Here is a 17,033-nt window from a genome sequence, read left to right on the forward strand (position 1 = left end):
CAACCTGACTGGAAAGATGCAATAGTTTGTTTCACACATTAACATGCTGCTACTTTAATGTAACTGCTCTACTCATCTAAAAGGTGTATTGGTGCAATTCATATTTGTAATATGTTCTTTTCCCATGAAAAAACAGCTGTAGTTCTCCGTTAGCAGTAAAGATTGATTTTTAGTCAAGCCCAGCTCCTGCACCAGCTACTATGCACGTGGCCCTTTGTACTGTGTGACACGGGTCCACCTGCCTTCATGCAGTTGCAGGACTGGGCCTATAGTTACTAATGGCTAGATCCACAAAGGGATGTAGGCACCTAAGTCCAAAATTTAGATCAAGACCCCTGCTCAGCTGCTACCTAACCTTGTAGGCACCTAAACTTCTGCCAGTGGGCATGCAAAGCTGCCAAAACCCTGGTGCAGTCCTCAAACTAGGTTCCCCCAGCTGGGCCCAATCTAGTAGTGTGCTTAGAGGCCATACCCCTCTCCTCAGCATTTCCTATTGGTTAGTTTAGGTGGCTCCCTGCTCAGCAACCAGTGCCATGCTGGCTTGTGTGAATCCAATGCATAGATACCTAACTCTCCCCATACATTGTGTAGATAGCCTCACTGCCGAACATGGCTGAAGATTCTACTTAGTTGCAGTGTGCCTAAAAGCTAAGTATTGCAATACTTCGTTTGTTTCCTTTGTGGCTCTGATCTAGCTCTAGTGGCCAAATCTTCTCTCAGGTATGGATATCAACGAGTGGCATTGTCAAAAGTTCCTCAATTGCTTCGGCACTTTTGAAAATACCACACAATTATTCTAATACAAAGACTATGAAGCTATAGAACCACTGCAAAGAAATAAAGAAGTCAGCCAAGCACATATGTTGAATGAGAAGTGATGTAATTTACCGCTGTTTGGAGATCATCACTTCTGTCAACAAGTTCACTCAGCTTTTCTTCTCTTTGCAAAACCTTATCAATATTTTGGGTCATAACATTTTTTACATCACCAACTTGAATTTGCAGAGTAGAAACTGTAATATCAGCTGACTTCCTATTATACTCCATCTGCACAGAAGAAAGAAGGGTTTTTGTTACAGATGCTACTTTACCAACTTTCAATAATTAAAACAGCTGGAAACACAAAATACAACCTCCCGTGTTGGAGCACTACTCTCTTGGAGCAGGGTGTTAGCCATATAACTCCAATTCACAGTACTAGTGAAGATTTACCCTACAGTTTAAAAAAACTGAATTAGGGTAGAACTTCCAAATCTAGTCAATTAGACCCTCACCTGTCATCTTATAAAATGGATTATCCACTTGCTTACAGGATACCTGCCATGGAAAAAAAAATAGTGCTTATCACTCTTCTTACTTCTTTATGATAAAAAAAAAGAAAGGTTGGGGGTGTGGGAGGATATGTAAGTTAGGGCTCAACCAGGGAAAGGATATCTTAAATGTTTAACACGTATGCCCCTTTGATTGAAGGTATTAAGTTTACAATATACTTCCTCTAAATCTTCCAGCAAGATTAGACAGGACATCCCTGATTTTTTTTGAGTAAGAAGCAAGTAGAACAACATTCCATGATTTATTTTTTTTTAATTAAAAAGGGCCTAAAGCCTTTTTTAAATTATTTGTCATAAGTAAACCAGACAATGCAACGTTTAAATATCCTTTGCAGGTCACCTCCAAGAGGAAGGACTGGTAATACTTTCAGAGAACTCTTCAGTCTTCTCTGCACTGTAAGTTTTCTTACTAATTAAGAAAATTCCTAGTATATCTGAATCCTCCTGGATTGCAGAAACCAAGGGGTCAATGATTTAACAAAATATCCCAGACTCCATCTGGTATTCCTCCACTCCCAGCACAGGTGACAATATAGCCCTAAATCAGATATTGATGTACCTCCTGCCTTTTTTTTCCTATTCACACCAGGCTAATTGAATAATAACACTTATTAGAGAGCAACTAAATGATTAACACCTCTTCAGATCATAAACATGATGTCTTAATACAATAAGAGATCTAGAAAAGAAAATCATTTCCTTGTAACTGGTGTAGTTGGAATATAGTAGTTCTAATAGAGCCCCACCCAAGGGTCCAAGCTTTATAGACATGACTACTTGCAGAATTTTAGCAGCTCCAAATGCTGAATTGTTAAAGCACCTGACCAGCAGCTGGCATACCCATACTTAATGCCCATTAATCCTTGCCAGTAACTGCCTCAACCATTGGACGTAATTTAAAAAAATATAAGCCCAATGATGGAGGGAAGGAGAGAGAATTATTTGCTCTTTTCTGAGAACAACAATTGCAACTACATACTTTCCTTTTGATCAAAGGTAAAATGGAAACTTCTGACAGCTTCTGCACCCCATGTGGCTATATTACCCCTTACAACAACTACTTGCACCAAAGAAATAATAACTCAATGTTTTCTAACCCTAAACCTTGAATACCTTCCTGCTTCTCCAGAGAATAAGTAGGCTCAAATACATGTTAGGCAAAGCATTACTTTTAGTTCTGCTTCAGACACCTTTTATAAAATGAATTGTCAACAAGTCCTTTCCTTGCCCCCTGAGGGCAGGATTACCCAGAATTCCAGTGCCTACCATATACCCTAACCACAGGGATTGTTTCTCCAGGCCTTGTTGGAAGAATGGTATTTTTTCTCTCTCTCTACAGTGAGGTAGGTGGATTTTGTGTTCCAGCTCATTTCCATAAGAAAAGCTTGTAGTTGTAAACCGTGCTCCAAACAGTCTGCTAGTGCAGTGACTCAACCTTTCCAGTCTACTGTACCCCATTCAGGAATCTGATTTGTCTTGCATACCCCCCGTTTCATCTCACTTAAAAACTACTTGCTTACAAAAATCAGACAAAAATACAAGTGTCACAGCACACTATTACTGAAAAATTGCTGACTTCCTCATTTTTACCATATAATTATAAAACAAATCAATTGGAATATAAATATTATACTTACATTTCAGTGTAGAGTATATAAAGCAATATAAACAAGTCATTGTCTGTATGACATTTTAGTTTGTACTGACTTTGCTGGTGCTTTTTATGTAGCCTGTTGTAAAACTAGGCAAATATCTAGATGAGTTGATGTAACCCTGGAAGACCTCTCGTACCCCTGGTTGAGAACCACTGTGCTAGAGAACTATGTTCAGGCAGGAGCCACCCTGCCTTGTTATAGGAGAAATTTTAGAAGCTATATATTCTAATTGATATTTAATGGATTTTAGTTCTATTTCTACATTAATTTAATTTTAATTGCATGGAAGAATTAAGCTATTAATATGACTCTTACATGATTTAGCTTTTTTCATCCAACACATTTTAGAATGGGCCTCTTCAGTGTTCAGAGAGAGCTCCTTCTGATTCAAAATATTTCATGCATAAAATGGCTGCTTTTTCTTTTAAGGCAATAATTACATGAACATTAAGAACTGTGTGAAAGCTTTTGATTTCTGCCATTTATGTTTGGCTCTGGCTTGATAGCTATTTTTAGCAATATTGAGATTTAGGCCCAAGCCTGCAAAATGCTCTTTGTGGGCAGATCCCTGTACTTATGTAGAGCGACTAAGGTTGCCAACCCTCCTGGATAGTCCTGGAGTCTCAGGAATTAAAGATTAATCTTTAATTAAAGCCTGTCATGTGATGAAACCTGCAGAAATAAGTCCAACCAAAATTAGCAACCCTTGTGGAGCCCCACTGATTTCCTAGGGAATCTGTATGGGAACAGGAGTTTGACTGTGTAGAGTTTGTTGCAGGATTGGGACCTTGGGCATGTGCTAAACTTTACTCAGATGTAGGATGACCAGATAACAAATGTGGAAAAATCAGGAAGGGGTGGAGGGTAATAAGCACCTATATAAGACAAATCCCTGAATATTGGAACTGTCTCTATAAAATTGGGACATCTGATCACTCAGATGAGAATTTGCATTTAAGCCAGGCATGTGCCTAACTGCAGAATTGTGACACTATAACTTTGGCCACCAGAGGGCTCCCAATGTTTTTTCCAGTAATGCAGTAAAAACATATTGAGAATTACAAAAAAAAAATTGATATTTGGCTATATAAGTTGTGAAAGCATTAAAACCTACTTCATACCAACCTATATTTGCATGCTTAAGTTCTCAAAATGTAAGCCTATTGCTGCATGCTTGATGCAGTATTATTTTTTGAATAAAAAATGTAAATCCTGTTGTTAAACAGCTGGTTTTCTGGATGATGAAAATGAAGGACTAGATTGTCTTATCTGCTTCCTTGAATGGAGGGAGGTCCAGTGCATGTTGCATATGGAAAAGGGGATAGAAAATCCTTTCTCCTCTATCGGTAAGGAAATCACTCAATGGGCTTATGGGAAGGTTATGAGGAGGTAAGATACTCTATAACATTTCTTCTACCAAGGTTGTGTAATATAATGCTGACCTCAATGTAGCACCCTACCCCCACTTACTTACAGTGCAGTCTAGCTGAGGATTTCAAAGTGTTTTGGGGGACGGAGGCAGGTAGGAAACCTTGCTGCCATGGAATCTAGGTGCCAAGAGCAAGAAGCAATATGCACACCTTAAGGATCTCCATAAAGAACATGGAGAATCCATGGGTTTCAAGACCCCCCCTTGTAATGGAATGCTAAGGTGGAAACTCTGTGAAAATTCCCGAATTTCAAGTCCTCTGTGCTAGTGTGTACCTGCAGAGATGACAATCTGGCCCACTGTGTTGAAAATTTGATCAATTTGGCACAGAATAAAATGAGACTTTGTAGCAACAGTATAAACTTCACATTATATCCTCATGTATTCAGGTACTAAAAAAAATTTTTTTTTGCATCAAGTACATTTAGGAACAGTACAGTACTTGATAAACTCTGTATTTAGAAAACTCTCTAATAAATTAATAGGAATGTCTTTATGTGGGGGGAGAGGGGAGTGTAATTTCCAAAATGCTATCTGCACAATACAATAGTAAAGAATCTATTTCTAAGCACGCTAGGTACAATTAGTCTCCTTTGAAAGTAATAACAGATGCTAAGTTTGAGGTTACTTATTCTTTCAGTAAAGTGTAACTAATTATACCTCCTCCTGATTGCAATGCAATACTGATTTAAAAACCTTCTAATAGTTTCTTGTATCTATAATTTAACTTTTTACTACATTGATAATATGGTAATTCTATATTACCAAAAACACACCTAAAAGATCAAAGATTACATTTAAAATACTTACCTTGCACACATCTCCCTCTCTCTCTTTCTCTTCCTCTGCTCTTTGTAAGATATGTGTGTGTTATCAGATGACGCAGTGGAAAAGGACTGTTTAAACTAAGTTCTAGTTACTCTAGTAAAATATTAACTAGTTTTTCTAGACAAGTTTTCTATAAAACCTCAACTTACTGTTCTGGTAAATAAAGACAATAGTTCTTTTACTGAGAAAATCAGATCTCTAAATAAATGTTTGTGAATTCTTTTTTCCCTTGCATGTGCTCTGCCAAGATAGACTACACAATGTCCGTTCTCTAATGCTGTGTGGCAGCCATAGAAGTAAACTTGATTTTATAGTTTTGAGGATTACCTACCAGGTATTTTCTCAGCATCTGTTGAAAATCTGTGTTGAATTCAAAAGGATGAGCAAAGGCCACTTGTGATATCAAGAGGCTACTAATGAAAGCGTTGCAAATCTGGAGAAATTAATGAAAGAATTATCTTGATATAGCTAAAATAAAATGTCACATTAACTTCTTAAATTCAGGCTAAAAGCTGTTATGGTGCTTTAAAAATGTAACTAGCCAACATAATCCCTATATGCAAACTTGCATAGTTAAAGAACATTAGGCTACACAAATGCATGGATGTATGTAGCCACAATATTTCTGCAGAACCTCAAAAACATCAGTGTGTATAAAATATCTATTTTTTTTTATCTGCAGTACAACTGATATTCATTCCAGGCTATACAACTGTCACTTATGTGGATGCATTGCTAAGGTGACCCTGTTCGCGCATTCAAAAACACAAAGCTGAAGATAAGGGAAGAGTAGCCATGCCATGGTGACAGGCAAGGTGTACAAACCTAAATAGAACACAATAAAATAGATATGAGAAGGAGCGGGAAAGCAGACTGAAGTTTGTCCTTATCCTCCATACCTGAAGATAGAATGGCAAAGTGGAGGGGAGAGAGAGAAAAGAGCAGAAGGTCATACAGGAAAGTAGTTACCACAGGAGAAGAGACCAAACTAGCTTTACTTTTTTTTATGTGAGAACATTATTTTCATTCTAGGCCTGCAAATGAGTACTGGCAAGCTGAAAACAGTGGCATTTCAATAAGGCAACTATAACATATAGTACATAGGACTGATTGAATACACGCTAGAGTACCTTTTAGTGTTACAAATGCACTGGAACACTTCTTGTGTTGCTCTAGCAATAATTAAAATTCTCCTGTCCCATATGGGCTAACTCTCCCCTTGTACCTAGCCAACCAGCATTAACCATACCCTTTTTTGATGAGAAGGCATGGACACACATTTGCTATAATGATGTCATGAGAGGAAAAAGAGACTCTTTTAAACCTGAAATTGGAGGACAACTAATATTATTTCTTTAACACAAGCAAGGCTTTTGAAGCACAGGGGCAGGGATGTTAAACAAATGCATTACATGAAACAATACTTTTATCTGATAAGGCTGAAGAAAGCTGACACACATTGACCTTACAGTGCATGTAATCAATCAATGTAGACCAAAGGGTAAGAATGGAACATTTCAAAGCATTAGTAAATTGATGGTTTTGATAAAAACTTGCATCAAAATATTCTGAAATTTTTTTTCTTACCTCTTTAAGGTAAGTGCTGTCTAAGGTGGTGTTTGTCGCACATAAGTATATAATTCCATTAGTAAGCAGGGCATGGTACACAACGCTTAGAAAAAGATATATTAATAGAACAGGTATTATTATTTAAACTTCTCACTTGGTTCACATGTCATATACTAACAATCCAAAAAGCAGTGAAAGAAAAGGAATGTAATTAAGCATTTACATTGAGCACTGAACTGGACAATAAAACCAGTGAATAATATTTTCCCTTCCAAAGCAAAACCATTAAGACTTGAAACTCTACAATATCATAAGTGCTTCTGGATGACTTAGCATTTTACAAACAGTAGAAACTCCTTTATATCCCACTTGAGATGGAGTTTTAATAGTTAAATCTCAGAGAAAACTAATTTTGAGTGGATTTGTGTAAATTTAGGGTGTAGGAAAGTGAAGTGCTAATAGATATGGCTAGAGACATCAAGTGTATGTGATTTTGTAATGACTCCACTAGGGTAATTACAAAAGGAGTCTCATGAAATGAGACCAGTATCTTCTTTTAAACTTCTGTTTGATGATTAGACTTGAACCTTGATTATCTAAAATCCTCACTATGCAGCAATCAGTTTTACAGAAAAAAATTTGACCTGTTTAAAAAAAACAACTTACAACTAAGGCTTTACCTTCCAACTTGAGCTGTGATTTTTTTCAAGCCTTTGTGAAGAACTAAATTTACCACTGATGAAGCAGCTTCCTAAAATTAAACTACTGAGAGTTAGTCTTTGTTTAGGAGAAATAAATGTAATGTTTATAAATATGGGCAATATTTAGCAACAGGTTGAAACAGCACATATCTGAATTAGGTTTATATTTATAATGTACTGTAGCAGACTGAGATTTAATTAAGTATGTTTATTACTTCTAAACAAGGATCTAATTCAGTTAAAAACAAAAAAGCATGGCACTCCCTGAACTTTGTTTTGGAGAGGTTTCTGTAGTATATAAGCTTGATGCCTTTGTTACTATTAAAGGAGGTTGTATATATCACAGAACTACCCCAAAATATATATTATAAACGGAATGGATATATGTATAGCTCCATATATATATATATATATATATAGTCACTAACTCATCAAGCTCATACACAGCAGAAACCTCTTTAAAATCAATGTGTGGGTGTGTATATTTGCTGAATATTATCAAAACTGCTGAATGCAAAAACTAGACTCCACTAACAATGTTTGGGTTTTAAAGCATCATGTTTTAGGCTGTGGGAAGAGTCAGCTTGATATTGCTGTAAAGGCAAGGTTTCATATGATCTGGCATTTCTAGCACAGGTGGCTAGAGGGGGGGGAAAGAAAGAATGGAGTATCCCACACTGAAAGTTTGACAGCACATTAGCAAGTACTGTGATTCCCAGTTACTTGGTCTTTGTAAATGAAATATAAAAGGTAACTGCAGTTTCTGGCAGAAAACTTTTTGTTTAGATCCACTTTTTACAGTGCCATAAACTAACTGATTTGGTCATAAAGATTACAAACTGGAAAGTCATAGCTGCATGGTAATCACAAAAAAACAGCACTTTTAGGAAACTCTGCAACCTTTCCTACCCCAAGTGTTCTGCTCCTGATTAATTAATGGCTTATGCTTATAATGTTAGCTCAGTTTTTCATTCACCATTTAAATAACGCTAATGGGTGAGATTTAAAAAAAAAAAAAAAAAAAAGGCACAAAACTCAAAGTGTGTCAATGGGAGCTGCTGGGCACTGAGTTTTGGGTTTTCTTTTTAAATCTAGCCTTGTGGGTGCTTAGCACTTATAAACCTTTACCTACTGCCTGATGTAACACTGCTATTTGAATAAAGCAATAATTGCTTGTACCCCTGCCAACCATTAAACTCTGATACAAGTAATATTTTTTCATTTCAAGTTTTTTAACAATCCCTTCTGCTTCTGGAGCTGGTGCAATGGGCAGGCTGACATGAATTATGTGCAGGTAGCAAAGCCATACAAAGGTTTTTATGTTGCAAAGCAAAGTAAATGCCTTGTCACAGACATGGCACATGATCCTGCCGGGTGTTGGTGAACCCAGGTGCCCTGGGCCTATAGTCAGTAAACAGTGATCATAGGAGCCAGGTGAAGAGTGGTGTGGGGAAAATGCATTCCCTGCTGGGAGTGGGACAGCAATTTATGTTGTGCAGCCCAAGAAGAGAGCATTTCATTTTAGTTTGTGTGTGTGTGAGAGAGTGAGTGAGTGAGTGAGTGAGTGAGAGAGAGAGAGAATTTCTCTGGCCATATATGTCATTTCTCTGTGTGTGTGACTGTGGGAGACAGCTTTCTTTGTTATGGAGATATGAGAGATTTCTGTGTGGGGAGGGTTTGTGTGTGTGAGTGGGAGATTTCTCCCTCTGTGTGAGAGGTTTGTGTGTGTGGGTGTGAGGGAGATTTGTGTGTGAAGGAGGGAGAGAGAGGAGGTGAGGGGAGGAGGGAGATTTTCTCTGTGTGGAGGGGTGTGTGAGGGAGATTTGTGTGTGTGTGTGGGGAGGGTGCATTTCCCGCCCGTTACAGATATCCCCGGCCCCGGGCCACCGCGCGCCGTCCCCTGCACTGACATGGATTCGAGCCGTTACACGAGCCCAACCAACAGCCCCAGGGCGGCCGCGCGGAGCCCCAAGAGGCCGGCTCAGCATGTGGTGTCATCGTGCTCCACCCTACAGCGGCGAGAGGGCGGGCAGGGAGCCCTGGGCCTGGAGCTGGGATGGGCGCTGGGGAGTGGGGCGGGGTCTGTACCCGGAAACAGCCCCCCCGCAGGCTGAGCTCGGCGAGCAGGCTGCGCCGGCTGGCGACACAGCTGTAGCTGACGCTCGTCACAGCGCCAGGCCGCCCCCGCGCGCCGGCCGTGGGGTGTGGGGGGACTAGAATGTGCCTGGCCTGAGAGGGGTGGGGGCAGAAGGGAAGGGGAGTGCGGGGAGGGAATGGGGGCAGAAGGGAAAGGAAGGAGACAGGAGGGAAGGGAAGTGTGGGGAGGGAGTGTTTGGTGAGCTGCTGTCAATTGCCTGTTCCGAGTTTTGCCCCCCAGGGGTGCTGGGTTGAGACTCACGGAGGTCACCCTATCTCTTGGCTCCCACCATTATCCTCCCAGCAGGCTCCCCCTCTGTGGCCCATGCTGGCAGAGCCCTGACCTGCCTTACAGCTGCATGGATGTTGTAACCCTGGCAATGCAGCAGAGAGAGCCAGGGTGGCCTCACCCACCCAATTTGGCATTTCTCCCCCTCCCGCGGGCACTCTCTGCTCAGTGATGGCCCTTGCCAAACACAGCTGGTCATTTAGAAACAGAATATGCACCTAGCTGATAGCTGGCTCTGGCTCAGCCCCTCACATGTGCGTGCACAGGCTGTGGCTATGTCTACCTTAGAATTTTTCTCTTGAGTTAATTGATTGCACTGTAACTCCAGGTGGTTACAGTCTACACACTCCCTGAACAGCTGTTCAGGCTGTTGTAGTTTTAACCCATTTTAACTGGTGGAGGTAAACTATAGGGGGGGAAGCCTAGAGTTTATCTGAACCAGATAATGTAGATTAAAACTGTGACCACCTTGTCTTCACTAGGGGTTTAATGTCTTAGTTGCCACATTAAAACAACTTTTTCCTAGTGAAGACAAGACCATTGTGGAGTCATTTACACCAATGTAAAGTGGATGTAGCATTTCACATTTTTATACTCACTTTGCGCAGGTGTAAACAGCTCCATAAGAAGAAAGGAAGTGGAGAATCAGGCATTGAAAATGACCACTCCAAGGCTCTCCAACATCACGGTGCCCATCCCACTACATTATGCTGGTGTTGGAACAAATTATTGGGTATGGGTGAGTGAGGCACCCTAAACCATAATGATGATGGTCTAATCCATCAAAGCAATAAGATATATGGAAAACTACTGGGAGTAAGACTTGTGTATGACATGAAGGCTTTATGAAGCTTTCTACTTAGGAAGCTACTAACTAGAAGACAAATGGCTTACAGGTGCTACCATTCCTTCATAATTCTTGTCACAGCTAGATTATGCAGATATAAGTAGTACATATGTACAAAAAGATGAATTTATGTTCTGTTGGTAAGAGGCTTTGCTGCATAAGAGCAGCTTAATAGATTCACCTTTTGTGTATGACGGTTAGAAGAGCTCTTAAAAGGTGACATAGTCTAATACCATTCACTTGAGATGAACAAACATACTAATTTGCCTCATACCATCAGAATAGATCAGAGAGGGTGTATTAGCTGGAATAATTTGGCCATTTTACCATCCAAACATGAATAGTCACTGGGCAGTCATGTACTATGTCATTTTTCAGATCTGTCAACTAAAGTAGAGGTTAAAACACAGAATATAGTACTCATGAACATGAGATTTATGACACAATCTGGAGGACTTTTTGACCATAAATCAATTAGTGGATTAAATGAGATAAAACTTTAATATGTACATCTGTGACAGAAATATTGCTATAATCACATATATAAAGAATTGTGACTAATTCCTAGCAACCAGCACTCTGAAAGTTTGAAAGAAAAGAAGCACTTATAAGAAAGAATAATCACAGAGATTTTAGAGTATGATACAATTTTTTAAAACTTTGTATTTCTGGGATGAGAGAAATAGATGCAGTTACTTTCATTGTTTGACAGCATATGTGAGCAAACATACAAATAAAAATGTGTTAAAAATGAAGATGGAGTTAATATCTTGTGGTTTATGGCATGTTACATACAATGCTATTTTCATCAGTGATACAAAGCCTAGGGCTGTGCTTTACTATAAACTGGCAGTGTCATGGTGATTTAATAGCCAAAAAAAGTGCATAACAAGCACTTAACTGACACACAGACCACAAAATACTGCCGCCCCTATTTCATGAAACACTGCTTAAATTAGGTACCATATATTACTGGGCTATAAAATTCAGTGTTTAGAAGAATGTTTACTATCTGGTGCCAAACAATATTGGGGTGTTTGATTGCTCTGGTGACAGTCTGCCAAGTCTCTTACAGCTTAATGTATACAATATTGTGATGTCTCTAATACTGCATTACCCTAGGTAGCCTTCTTGTAGTGTATTAATCCATATTCCTGTTAGCATTTTTGCTAAATACGTTCAGGGATAATCCATTGTAATATAATCTTTAGTTTAGAGTGAATGAACAGCAGTGTGTTGTACCATCTCATATGTTACTCAACTTTTGAGTTTAGTCTTATGGTCTCTGGACTTTTAACACAAATGTATTCTTTAGCTGTTTCCTGCTAGGAAGGAATATGATGAGTGTGCTTTCAGATGAGGAAACTACTAAGGAAGCATTTTGGTCTTTTGCTTTGAGCCTAGAGTGAAGGAGCAAGAATTAGCAAAAGAGACTTAAATCTGGCCCCAAATACAGGTTGGGTATTAATTGAACACTGAGCACCTATTTCTGAAGGCTCAAAGTTGGTATGCTGACCTGAATGTTCCCAAATGTTCATGAATGTTTGGATCTCAGATTTCAGTTTGGGCTTGTCTGTTGTGAAGTAAAGAACTGAAAATCTCTTCTGCAGCTGGATGCATATTTATAGAAGGATAAAAGTTTATCAGACTTCATGGCCTGCAGAGCTTCTTCCCAGTTTTCATCCATAAAAACTTTGCTTCAGAAGCTTATAACTAGATTTTAAGTTCTTTTGTTCAGTGACCATAAGTGTTGTACAGCACCAACCATCCTTTCAGTGCTCAATACAAAATAATTTAAAAGGGGGTAAGCCTCAAACTAAATTGGGAATATCTTTGCTTTAGATGGCTAGGGTCTTCATCTTAATGAAAAGAACATACAAGTAACTGGTCCTACTTACTTTTTCTTGTTTTCCATTGTTTTGTAACATTCATAAAAATGCAGATACCATTTTTTCCAGTTAGTGATTTTGTCCTTTTCCATTTTACAAAATCTGATTTATTTTTCTCCTCTGCATTTTGAATGGAACTGAAATTAACTTTTTTTGTTTGTTTGTTTGTTTAGCAATAAGTTGTTTATGTAGAGGCCATAACATGCCAAAATATCTTTGTATCCCATCGCATAAATGGGATTAGTGTTAGTCCTACATCCTCATCTAATGGGAGTTTGTCAGAACACAGCTGGGCAATTTTTTTTTGACGAACAGAAATGTTGCTGAAAAATGCATTTTTCAGGTCCCTGAAACTATTCATGAATTTGGGTCAAATTCAACAAATAGTTCTGGCTGAACGTTTTTTTCCTCCAAAAAAGTCAAAATATTTTGTTTTGATCAATAAAACAGCATTTGATTTTCAAATTTGTCCTTCCCTCTATATAAAAGGGTGACAAAACCCCAAAACAGTCAAATCAAAATGAAGAAATAAAAAAAAAAATTGTTTTTAGTTGACTGAAAAAAATTTTTTAAAAATGAGTTGACCCAAAATGGTTGTTATTCAAAATGATTTTTTAAAAATTTGATTAACTGTGTGAAAGAGTTAAAAGACTAAAAGAAATAAAATAGTTGTAGGTATAGAAAAGTAATACTTTTGCTATATGCATATATTAACTTAGAAAGTTACTTAATCAGCTTCAAGCCTAAGAAATGCGTGAGAAAGAAAAGAAGGGGGGGGGGGCTAATAGATAAAGAAGTTTTGAAGGCCGAACAGACATCAAGCGCCTGGATACAGATAAGGGGCAAATCACAAGACAAAGAAACCAAGGTCTTCCTGCTTTTGCTAAGGCTATGTGCCAACCTAGGTTAATTAACGGGCCCAGTAGTCGGGAGTTGTCTTCCTTGAAAGGAAAACCCTTGACTAAACAATCCCGTTAATTAAAGGTCAAAAAGGCACCCTAAAAGACGCATGCGTAATGAGGTGTTAGAATATTATCACACACCCTGCATAGAAAATTGGTTCATTAGCATGAACATGGAATGACGTTTGTAGGAAAAAGACAATGTATGTAGTAGGCGGTCGCGAAAGGTGTAAACCTTTTAGTACCCAGCCAATGGGGAACGAAGGGAGGGATTCTTTCGGCCGGGATAGGAAATATATACTGCTGAATAATAAAGGAGGGGCGCGCTCCTTTCAGAATAGATTTTTGTTCTGGAGTTGTGCCCAGCTTTGCAAACCTGTTAAAGAAATAAAAAGTAGTTTTTTTTTACTCTTTACCTGTATCCGATGTTCTTTATCAAACCCTTTTAGTCAAAGGTATTTCTTACATGTGTTTAAAAAATTGGTTTAATTTCAAATTGAACTGGATATTTTTTGTTTTAGTATTTCACTCAGCTCTAGTCAGGACTTCACAGGGGGCCTGACTAATTTCTTTCTTTCTTATATAGCTGCTGCTACAAGGCCAGCAGAGGGTGCATACAGCTTTGCTTTTGCAAAACCCACAAAAATAGCAGCTATTTATTCTTTTAATTTCTTGAGTGATAGAATTTTTGCACATCAAATGTTTATTCTAACATACCACTCAGCAAAACAAATTAAATGGCTGCTGAAAAAGCGTGTTAGCAGAGGCTCCTCCTTCCTCTCCTCTGCTGCCTAAAAATCTCCTTCAGTTATGGGTTCTGCAGTGCAGAGGGAGAAGTAGAGCAAGTTACTAGAGACTGGGTGTGCACTCTGCAGTAACTTGTGCTGATTTCCCCCACGTGTCTACAGAGAGTTTTGTGGTGAGGAAGGGTAAAGTCTGCTGGATGTGGCAGATCTCCCTAACCTAGATGTTGATCTCCATGGAATGACTTCCACAAGCTTGATGGAAAGGAAGGAACGTACTACAGAGCTGGTCCTGTTTCCCTCAACAGAGATCTGCAGAGGTAGTGGCTGAAGTGATGTCTATGTACTATATAGTTTTTAAAGACTTTAAGATCATTTGGGATGAAGGTCATTTTACAAATGGCAATTACTTCTGCACATTTAACTATGAAAACTAAGGGGAAAAGATTAACACATTGTAGCAGATGCTTCCTTAATTTAGCCCATAAAATAATTTTGATGGGCATTTTATGGAATTTAAAATGAAGTTTCTGAGGCAAGAGTACTTTGTTATATTTTTGTCTATTTGTATTATATTATAAACTCATATCCTTGGTTGGTGTACTGCTTTCTTTTTGATGTACTGACTTTGCAATGAGAAAAGATAACAAAAAAAGCTATAAAGGTAAATGACCCTCAGTAGGGTCATCTACACTTTATGCATAGTTGAGTGTAAAATACAATAACTATAATTTTAGTCCACCAAGAAAACTGCAGTAGAATATCATATTCTTTGTTGTTATGAAGTTTATAGGTCATTGGTTGTGTATCTCAGAATTTCAGAAGACACAGAACAGGTAGAATAACTTTATTAAAAATAAAGGGTTGTAGATGTAGAGCCTGATACTACAAAGTGTTATGGTATTAGCTCCATTGACTTCAGTGGAACTACCTATATATAAGGACTTCTTGTGTAAGTAAAGGTTTGCAAGATTGAGCCTTTGTCTGACTGTACTACTCAGGAATGTTTTTAAACAGTAAACTTCATTCTTTGTGTATTATTTTTGCTCTACTCATGTCCTGAAGCCAAACCTTTAGTTCTACTTCGAGTGATTGCTCATGTCCATTCCAATATAGGTGAGTGCATGCCAGCGTGCACGGTTCCCGGAATTTTTTCCCCTTAGCAGACCCCGTAGGGTCAGCTCTAGTGCCCCCTGGAGCTCCGTGCTCATGCCGCGGTATATGAGGCACTGCCGACCCTACGGTCCCTCAGTTCCTTCTTTCCGCCTGTGATGGTTGCTGGAATGTCTCTTGCTTCTCACAAGTACCACTCCCCTTGTTGAACTTTGTTGTTGTTGTTTAGTTAGTTAGGTGTTAAGTACTGTTAAATAGAGTAGTTAGTGATAAAGAATAAAAGCCCTTAGGGGCTTAGGGTGGCCGGGCTATGCCCGGGTCACCTGGCTTTAAGCTTTGCGCCGCTTGCAGCAAGGCTTTTCCAGTTAGTGACCCTCATGATTGCTGCCTCAAAGTGCCTGGGAGAGCAGCATCGGAGGGAGAAGCGTAGGATTTATAAAGCTTTCAAGCCTAGGACTCAGAAAGAGCGGGACATTAGGCTGAAAGCCATTTTGATAGAGGCGGCGCTCTGACCGGCCTCCAAGCCGCCACGTTCCACCTCGGCACCGAGCATCTCCTCGGTGCAGAGTGCACCACCGGCACCGGAGTCAACTCAGCGGGAGGCATCTCCGGTGCTGAAGAAAATGAGGCGGCAGTGCACGGTGCGCACACACTCCTCCACACTGTGCACTAGCCACGGCCCGTAGAGCTTGCTCTGGTGCCTGCATCTCCGAGCAGGGAGCCTCCACCGACTCCTCGGGGTGGGAAAGTGCCCTTGCAGGTGCTGTCAACACCAGAGGCTTGTCAGGCGGCAAGAGCCCTGATGGCCTTGCCCCCCCTTTCTGTCCCCCCCTCCGCCCAGAGAGAGAGGGCCGGTGTCCCTTGGCAAACCCATGCTGGGTCCCCCCGAAGGCTGGTTGAGACCCCCGACAGGAGTGGAAAAGTCTCCTGCCGGACGGTCACCGAGGGTAGAGCGTGGAAGCTCCCCTCTCAGCTCCAAGTCCCGCTCGTCAGGCAGATTCTTCCCACGGTACCGAGGTTGGTCCCCAGTGCCAGAGGCAGCACAGGCAAGGCAACGTCGCTTGAGGGCCATCTCGTGTCACAGGGGCAGTTCAGGCTCCCAGTCCCCGGCACCGAGCTATTCATCCAGGCGGCACCGAACCTGGTCACCGGCGGGAAATCCGGCACCGAAGAGCTTGCCCACCCCAGCGCATCATAGATCCCAATCTTCAGAGTCAGGTTCGGCACCACGAGGCTCCTGACGGCACTGTTCCTGGTCCCCCAAGGGCAAGCAGCACCAGAAGTCGTCGGTGCTGAGATGATGGGCCTCCACATCGAGCTCCTTGGAGCGCACCTCTTCACGTCGGCACAGTTTGCGGAGATGGCGACAATCTTCATCTGCCTCCTCGGAGTTATCGAGGGGTCAGTCCCTGGAGTGGAGCGGCAAAGGCTGGAGACGGGCCCGACACCACCACTCCAGTGGCTCTGGGTCCCAGAAAGGCAAGGACGCTCAAAGGTCCAGCTGACACCACCAGGAGGCTCATCAGCCAGTGCCGATGCCACCCCCGGGTTGGCCCCAGGGTCCCTGGCAATGGCCCTATTGGGGCCCATGGGGGGTTCAT

The 17,033-nt window shown here is 40.5% G+C and overlaps 2 long non-coding RNA genes across 2 annotated transcripts; one reads left to right on the plus strand and one right to left on the minus strand.

The window, feature by feature from the left end:
* Positions 1–1,271: 1,271 nt before the first annotated feature.
* On the minus strand, positions 1,272–7,127 carry LOC137158889 (uncharacterized). Its single transcript, XR_010921485.1, has 4 exons — positions 7,036–7,127; positions 6,831–6,915; positions 5,575–5,676; positions 1,272–1,317 (listed from the first exon to the last, which is right to left on the minus strand). It is a non-coding gene; the product is annotated as an uncharacterized lncRNA (long non-coding RNA).
* LOC137158890 (uncharacterized) lies at positions 2,642–14,896 on the plus strand. Its single transcript, XR_010921486.1, has 3 exons — positions 2,642–2,674; positions 4,213–4,332; positions 14,485–14,896. It is a non-coding gene; the product is annotated as an uncharacterized lncRNA (long non-coding RNA).
* The last annotated feature ends 2,137 nt before the right edge of the window (positions 14,897–17,033 follow it).

This window comes from Emydura macquarii, unplaced genomic scaffold, assembly GCF_026122565.2.
Source record: "Emydura macquarii macquarii isolate MOO-44397 ecotype Brisbane River unplaced genomic scaffold, CSIRO-AGI_Emac_v2 contig_1790, whole genome shotgun sequence".
In the NCBI taxonomy this organism is placed as follows: domain Eukaryota; kingdom Metazoa; phylum Chordata; order Testudines; family Chelidae; genus Emydura; species Emydura macquarii.